We start from the raw sequence: 8579 nt of genomic DNA, 5'->3' as shown, positions 1-8579 counted from the left end.
ATAAGAAGTGTAACGTTTTAATCTGTGTTTGTTTGAACACTTCACTTTGCACATGCATACAAAGGTTTGTTTATCCGTCTTTCCTCCCCCTCAGAGATATTTTGTGAACGAATCCTTCTACAAGCCCGGTGGTCCGGTGTTTCTGCTGATCGGTGGAGAGGGTAAAGCTAATCCAGCCTGGATGAGAAATGCCACCTGGATCACCTACGCTGAGAAACTGGGAGCACTGTGCCTGATGCTGGAGCACCGCTTCTACGGAAAGAGTCACCCGACGACGTATGTTTTTTGCTGCTGCTTTACACGTGACGTTGAGTCGACACGAGTTTGTCCGTTGTGACCCGAGTGGAGTCCTGTGAGCTGCGTTCTGCTGGACGTGCTGATGCTGCAGCTTCTGAGGCGCAGCACACAAAACTTTACTCTGAAACCATCTCGTGATGAGAAGTGACCGTTGGAGCCATTTTAATCAAGCCTTGTATGTGTTATTATAATGGCTGCGGTAGTTTGGTGGCCAGTGCCGCTGCATTGTGATGCTGAGGTTGCGAGTTCAAACCCATGTTGCATCAGGAAGAGCATTTGGTGTAAAACAATTTGTCAAACCTTTCATACTGGGGCGACCCGTGAAAAAGTGAGAAGCTGAAAGAAAGTTGTTATACGGTGTTGTATCAGGAACCAGTAAGATTCTGGACGTTTTGCTCCTGTTCAACCATGTTCAGTCAGGTCATCTGGACGGTTTCTTTCTTGTGCTGAGACGTTTCATCCGTTATCCAACGGACTTCTTCAGTCTGAGGAAACGCCAAACAAAACTGATTCTCCACCAACAGCCGACTCCAACGTGGGAAAAAAATGATTATATTGGTGCTAAGATGGCCTCTGGGCCATGCCCTCTCCTTCGTCGACAGTACGTCTCAGCACAAAAAAGAAATCGTCCAAATGACCTGACTGAACATTGTTGGATTTTATATCTGGATTCTTGTGCATGAACTTTGATGTTTGCTAGTTTTTTCGGCTGTTTTGTGGGGACAAATCATTGACATGGAACAGAGTGACAGTGTTTAGGCTGATGAGTTTGAGCTCCCTGCCCACAGTCATCCTCAAGAATTACTCTAACACATAATAGCAGACCTTACAGTTTGTCATGCGATGGCTAGGGCAGGGTACCTTTCTAAAAAAATCTGTATCGTGTCGGTTCCTGGACGGTTCTTTTTTCGGTGCCAATTTTATGATTAACATCAATTCTAACAAGAATAAAATTAAGTTACACATTACAGAACAAATCTTGAGTTTTATTTTTTAACTTATATTTTTCCATTCTAATCGGTTTTCTTAGATAAAAATAAACAAATTATTTTCAGGTCAAAAGAACAGTTGCAAACAACAAGTGACACGTCAGTGTCTAATGTTCACTGCTACACACTGAGGACCTTTTCACTTAGCAGATTTTCTTCAAAAAAATCAACATGTCTGCTTTCTCTGGACACAAACAAGCCCACTCTTGGCTGATCGTATCTCCAGCAGTAGGAAATGTTTGCTCTGAGGGTGTGGATGATGCTTGTTGCACACACAGATACCTGGCTGTCAGGTTTGACAGCATTCGCATAGTGTCCCTCACATTCCACCAGTGGTCACTGGATTCACTGAGGTTAGGGTTGATGCAGACTTCTGCACCTCTGTGTCTCTTCCTGAATCTTCTGTGTGGTTTTCTGGGGTTTAGGGCTCTTATCATCTCCCTAATTGACATTAGAACACAAAACATCAACAGAAACATGGTTGTGTTATTATTGCTCAAAAACCAGTATCTAGGCTGAAAGATAAAGACTTAACTGGTCAACAATTGCCTCCACCATGCAGCCTCCACTGTAGAAAAAGGCAGCCAACTTTTAACAACAAAGTTTGTGACAGCGACCCCCACCTCGCTTTTCGTTTATCCTCCTCACATCAGGGTGAGAGGCTCCTGTGAGGAGAAGATAAACAGTGAACATTATGTGAGCTGTTTAACCTGCTGACCGGATGGATGAACACATTTTCACAAGCTAAGCTTTATCTGTCACTGTCAACCTTTAGTTAGCTTTTGATTTTAGCTAGCTACATAGATACCCATAAAATGGACTGTACTTATATAGCGCCTTTCTATCTTATTGAGATACTCAAAGCGCTTTACACTACAATCTGTGCCTCATTTACCCATTCATACAGCACTCTACTAGATCTCTACAAAGCTAATTGAACAAATCATTCTAAAGAGACTAATCAGTGCTTTATCACATTCAAACACCGATGGGACACACATCGGAGGCTGTGAGGGGTTCAGTGTCTTGCCCAGTGACACTTCGGCATGTGACTGCTGGTGGATTCGAACCCCCAACTCTCACATTGGAGGACGACTGCTCTAACCACTCAGCCACAGCTGCCCCAATAAATAAAGCTCCAGACTAATATCTTGAAGTTAACGTTAAATGGATCCTAGTTTAACTCACCGTAATGCACGTGTTAAGCTGCAGTAACGTTAACAAACGTAAACTTACCAGCTGAAACACAGACACAGCTCCATTCTCGGAGCGAAGCAGAATCCAGTCATGGAGATTTTAAATCGGGTCGTTCATGCTAGTAACACCAAAGGCTGACTTTAACGCTGAGAGAAGGAGGCTGCGGTCCTTTCTCCTTGCAGACAAACGCAGAGCAACTTTCCGCTCATAAGCGCGCTGCACATATGAACCTCCGTCTGTGGGTGTAACCAGCACCATAGACATACAGCTGTAGGGCAACGCTAAACAGCTCTGTGGGTGTAAACACATAGTCGGTTTGTCATATGTCTGTGTTTTACCTACCTGTGTGCTGAAACTACGTGTCATGTTACAGCCAATCACCGAAACTTGACACAGAAAGAAGAGACACGTTTCAGTACATACACCGACCAAAGCAGTTCGGTTGGTACCTAAAAAGAACCTCAGTTCAGTATACAGCCCTAGTGATGGCCCATCGGGTTATTCACTTCCCATGGTTTGACCATAACGGCTGTAACTCTGCACCTCCATAAGATATTCAAATTCACTTCTGGTTCCGGTAAGCTGATGGACGGCAGCTCCCCCCGGCTTTTCTGTTGCCTTTTATCATCAAACTGACCAGTTTTTCGAACTGGATTAAAGTTGGTCCCCCTTCCAACCAAATTCAGTGTTCGGTGACTCAGAGAGCCGGACGGGACCATCCAAAAATAATTTTTTTTCGGTCCAGGACCAGCCGCTCCCACCCCACCGGTCACTCTGAGCGCACCCTGCTGGCCAGGTGACCCCTCGAGCTGGGGAGTCGTCGCACGAAGGTCCAGTGTTTTTTTTTTCTCTCTCTCTCTCTCTGGACCCCAATGAACTTCTCATCTAGACCTTTATGGTTCTACCTGGTTATGACAAGAATCGCTGGGTGGTATTTTGCTGGCTATTTAGCTGGCTTTCTGCTGAATTGGCCCTTTGTGGTGTCTTCATTGCTGTGGGGGAAGTGTACCTGTGTCCCCCGAACTGGTCCAGAACCAAACCGAGTTGGCTGTGGGGGACTTGGTCTTTAATAGAGCCAGTCTCAGCTTCAGTGAGCAGCCCATTACCTTTTAACGAAGGTCTGTCCACCTTCGTGGGAATAGCTGTGTTTGCCTGGAGGAGAGGATCTGTTACTTTGAAGCGCCGCCGGAACTGGACTGGAGCAGAACCGGGCCAGGGACGACTTCAACCTCTCCGGTCAGTCTCGTCGTTTTTCACCAAGGGTGGCCTCTCGTGCTGTCTGGTGCGGAGGTGATGTGCAGAGAAGTGGAGTGAAGCGCGGAGGAGCAGTGCTGTGTGGTGCTCGTGACAAGTTCGAAGTTTGCATTGGAGTTGCTGCAGGCCTCATCCGAACTCACCTGGATAATAAATAATTTTTATTCCGGAGCACGCTGTTGTCCCCTGTTGACCTGAAACAATCTAGGACCATGCCTTTCATTTCAGGAGGATTTTCTGACAGCTCGCTTTCTGACAGCTCGCTCTATTTGCTGCGAATTATCTGTTTCTGCCTGTTGATTCTGGACCCAGCTTCTGTTTCTCATGGGAGCATCCATCCATCTTTGCAGAGGGGCTGGAGCCCCCCCCTCAGCCCAACCCAAACTACAGTTGGGCCACCTCGTCGGATTTGTTTGCCCATTTGATTTATGATGCTTTATGGTTTGAGACTTTTCTGCACCATTCATATTATTGTCATTATTTTCAGATCTCAGATTATCTGGAGTCACTGAATCTTGTTAATACACCTGGATCTGCCCATCACTGCAACTTTCACTGTTTTTGGGTTCTGAATGATCGCGTCTTCATTAATGTTTCTCATGGTTCAATTACGGGGGCTAATTTTCACACTACTAACTCCTGTAATTACATGTCAGTCACAAAAAACTCAAGAAAATGTCTGATAATAATGTTGTTACTGCTCTCAGGGATTCAACCCAACCCTGGACGCCCCACTAATTACAGCACACCAAATGACTTTAAAAACATGTCAGGACTTCATTTTTTGCATGTAAACGCACGTAGTCTTCTGAGAAAACTTGATGCCTTGAAAGTTCTGGTCAGTTCTTGTGGGGCAGATGTAATCTTCATCTCTGAAACCTGTCTCAACAAATCTGTACTGAATAATGACCTGGTAATCAATAGATTTAACATCTACTGCTGTGATTGTCAAAAAGGGGGGTGGGGTGGGGGGTGGAGTCGCTATTTACATCAGAAATTCTCTGGTTTCTAGTCTTGTGTCTGCTAAAACAATCCCAAACCAGTTTGAGGCCTTAGCTGTAAACATCACTTTGAATGGAGGCCAGATCTTATCCGTAGTGGATTGTTATCGTCCCCCATCAGCAACACCTGAGGCTCTGTCCTCCCTGATGGAATTCCTTGGAAATTTAAAATTCAAAGAGGTTTTTTTTTTTTTAGTAGATTTCAACATTAGCTATGTTTACATGGACATAAGTAACCATATCAAAAGGCCGCTAGGAACAAAAACGCGTCATGTAAACACCCTGTTCGTGTTATTTTTTGTTTATTCAGCGTGATCCGAATTAATTAGTGATCAGAACGAAACGGGTGGTTTACGCCAATTCATAACCCGAATGGTGCGCATGTCAATGCTTGATCTGTTCATTTTTATCTGATGGTGAAAAACTGACCTGACTGCGCATGTGCGACTTTGCCATTTCCGCCTGGCTAATGCTAATAATATTAGCATGTCAGGGAAGCAAAACTGGTCGGTATGCAACACAACATTTCTACTAGAAACTTTGAAAGAGCTCAAAATGATCTGTATCACCTGTAGTTCAGTCAGGGAGTGCAATAACGTCTCCAACATCATTAAAACCTGTCGCGTGTCAATTTTGGGTGCTCAGGTTTGTTTACGTTCATCCCAGAAGTAGAACTTCTTCTTCAGTGTTTTTTTTAAGGAGAGTTTACCACTCTGCGCATGTCAGTGCTGCTGTTCAGAACAAAGCCCGCTGCATGTAAACACTCATCATGAACAGATTGTGCCCATGTAAACAATACATTTGAATTATTTATTCTGAAAGCATTTCAATCTGGTCAAAAAATGTTGCGCATGTAAACATAGCTATTGACTGGAATAAGTCGACCCCCTTCTGTGATAAATTCAAGGAATGTTGCCTGTCACTTAATCTAATCCAACTCATTAACTCTCGCACTAGACTAAACAAAAACAGTCCTGAAAAATCTTCCATCTTAGACCTGTTTCTAACTAATATGCCTCACAAATTCCCTGGTACAGGTGTATTCACTGACATTTTGAGTGATCATTGTATAATAGCGTCTCTTTGAGATATTAAACTTCCACCTTCTAAGCCCACATTAATTAAATAAAGGGATTTGAAACGTTTTTGCGAACATTCATTCCTCTGGGATCTATCCCACTTTGACTGGCATCGTATTCTATTAACTGACGACGTGAACTCCGCTTGGAACTATTTTCATATTAGTTTCATTTATTTTGTGCACAAACATGCTCCTTTTTGTCAGTTCAGAATAAAGGGACGAGACAGCCCCTGGTTTACTCCAGAGCTAGCTGACCTGCTGCACAGGAGAGACCATCTTTGGGCCGCAGCGAGAAAATCTGACTCAGACACTGATTGGTTGAGCTTTCGGCAGATGAGGAATAAATGCACAACTGCCATCAAAGCAGCAAAACGCAACTATTTCTTATCCCAGACCTCCAAAAATCTAAATGACCTTAACAGATTCTGGAAAACCATAAAATCTTTCTCAGGCAGCTCCCAATCATCTGACCTCCCATCACAACTTCTCGTTGACTCTGTTCCTGTGTCAAATAAGCACGAGCATCATCTTGCATGATGGCGGCAGGTGGTATAATCTTTACTGAAGGAGTGCCAGGTCTTTATTGTCCCTGTCACAAAGTGGGGAACTGGAAATACTGTCTGTCCTGTGAGCATGATGTGAAAATAAGTGAGGGACCAACGTCTATTTTGCTGCGTGGCTGCATCTAGATGTCCAAAAGGTTTCTTTCAAAAATTGGGTTGCCATGTCAAAATCTAAGATGTCCGTCCATCTATCCATCCATCCATCCATCCCCTTTACCCACTTCTTCAATCATTTGATGAAAATACACTTAAAATCAATATAAAAACTACAACACATTGTTGTCTCAAATTATTGGGATGGCCTAAAATTAATCTATGGGGGCCAAGGCCACCATTGGCACCTCACCTTCTGGCTTCACCATTGCACCTTCTTCTCCTCCTTCTCCTTCTTCTCATTCATATTTAGGCTTTTCCCTCTTCAGGGGTCTCCACAGTGAGTCATCCTCTCCTCCATCTCACTCTGTCCTCACTCCAACTACCTCTATGTTCTCTCTAACTGCATCCAGATATCTCCTCTTTGTTTTTTTCCTGGCAGCTGCATTTCTAACATCCTTCTACCATTATATCCACTGTCCTTCCTCTGGACATGTCCAAACCATCTCAGTCTGGTCTCTCTAACTTTATCTCCCAGTTCTTCAACCTGTGCTGTACCTCTGATGATCTCATTCCTGATCTTATCCATCCTTGTCTCTCCTAAGGAGAACCTCAACATCTTCATTTCTACCACTTTCAGTTCTTTCTGTCTTTTTGTCCATGTCTCTGTCTTCAGACCATACAACATATCTGGTCTCACCACTGTCTTGTAAACTTTTCCTTTAACCTTTGCTGACACCATTTTGTTGCAAATCACTCCTGAAAATTTTCTCCATCCACTCCATCCACCATGGCACCTGCTTGTTGATAAAATTTCTCCCTGCACTCTCCAGGTTCTGTCACTTTGTGTTGCCTTGGACAACCCCCCCCCCCCAAAAAAAAAACCAAACAAACAAAAACAAACAAACACACAAACAAACAACTTCTTCGACACAGTTTAACTCTTCTGGACTATCATGAATCAAAAACATTAACATTTACTTCACTCTCTGTTGGGTTCCATTCAAGTAAAACACTCCTTTCAGAAACCACGACTAGATCTTCTTAGATAGATCCCATTAGAGATCTTCCATTTCAGTTACAGACACGACATCTGGTTTCTTCTGTCTGTTCGTATTTTTAAATTATGATGATTTCATCTTTCTGCTGTAATCAAATTAGTTAATTTTAGATTTTTTTCTAATTGATCTGAAAAGTATAAAACATTAATTATCTCCTGCCAACTTAAAGATGATAATGTTTTTGTCCATGTTTGCAGGATTTGTATGAATCTATCACGACCAACTGGACATATTTTTATGCAACTCCTAGAAGATGTACGTCTACTGCCGATTAATCTTTGGAGTTAACTCGTTTCAAGATGGCCGCCACAGCCAACTGACCTTAAAGAGCACATAAATCATTATAGATCATACAATTTTAAAGCTATTGAGCTACAGTTTGTTGTGGTAGTAGATGAGCCTGATCCCAAACAGTCTAAGCACTAACAGACGGTGCCACAACAATGTTGAAAATGTTGCAATTAACTCTTTGAAGTCACTTCTGTCTGTCTGTTGGCGATATATCTCATGAACCACTGGATAGCTTTTAATGAAACTTTCAGTAATGATTAAAAGATGTACAACCACAACTGATTTAATTTTGGAGCCAATTAAACTCAAGATGGCCTTCACAGCTAACTGACCTCATAAAACACAAAACTGGTGATAATTTGGTCATATTAGCAGATATTGAGCTAAAGCGGTATGAGAGTCTTTAACAATTCTCACTCCAAGTGCTACTCGTTGCACAAAATCTTAGCTTAAAACTGTTTGATCAGCTTTTTTGTCTGTTAGCAAAAAATCTCATGAACAACTAGATGGATTTTTACCAAACTTTTAGAAAGTAGTCTAGAAGTACATGTTTAACAGAGAGTCGGTCCCATTCGGTGTTGCTGCTATAGTTGTTACAAACATGACTGTAACTCAGTCAGATTTACAGATGTGGAAGTAAAATCTGATGTGATGCTAGCTGAGAGCAACATCGTATGAGAACACATAACCTTTGTGAGTAAAACTGATAGGACTGCTCAAACTTTAATTATTATTATTATATTTTGTGCAAA

At 42.7% G+C, this 8579-nt stretch overlaps 1 protein-coding gene across 1 annotated transcript in view; it reads right to left on the bottom strand.

The window, feature by feature from the left end:
• The window catches only part of prss16 (serine protease 16), a gene marked incomplete at its 3' end in the record, with an annotated part of 40019 nt that overhangs the window by 5144 nt on the left and 26296 nt on the right, over window positions 1–8579 (bottom strand).

Source organism: Nematolebias whitei, chromosome 6 (genome assembly GCF_014905685.2).
Source record: "Nematolebias whitei isolate Nwh7 chromosome 6, NemWhi1, whole genome shotgun sequence".
Classification (NCBI taxonomy): Eukaryota; Metazoa; Chordata; class Actinopteri; order Cyprinodontiformes; family Rivulidae; genus Nematolebias; species Nematolebias whitei.
Note: the sequence above shows the minus strand (reverse complement) of the source record. Positions and strands in the feature narration are given on the sequence as shown.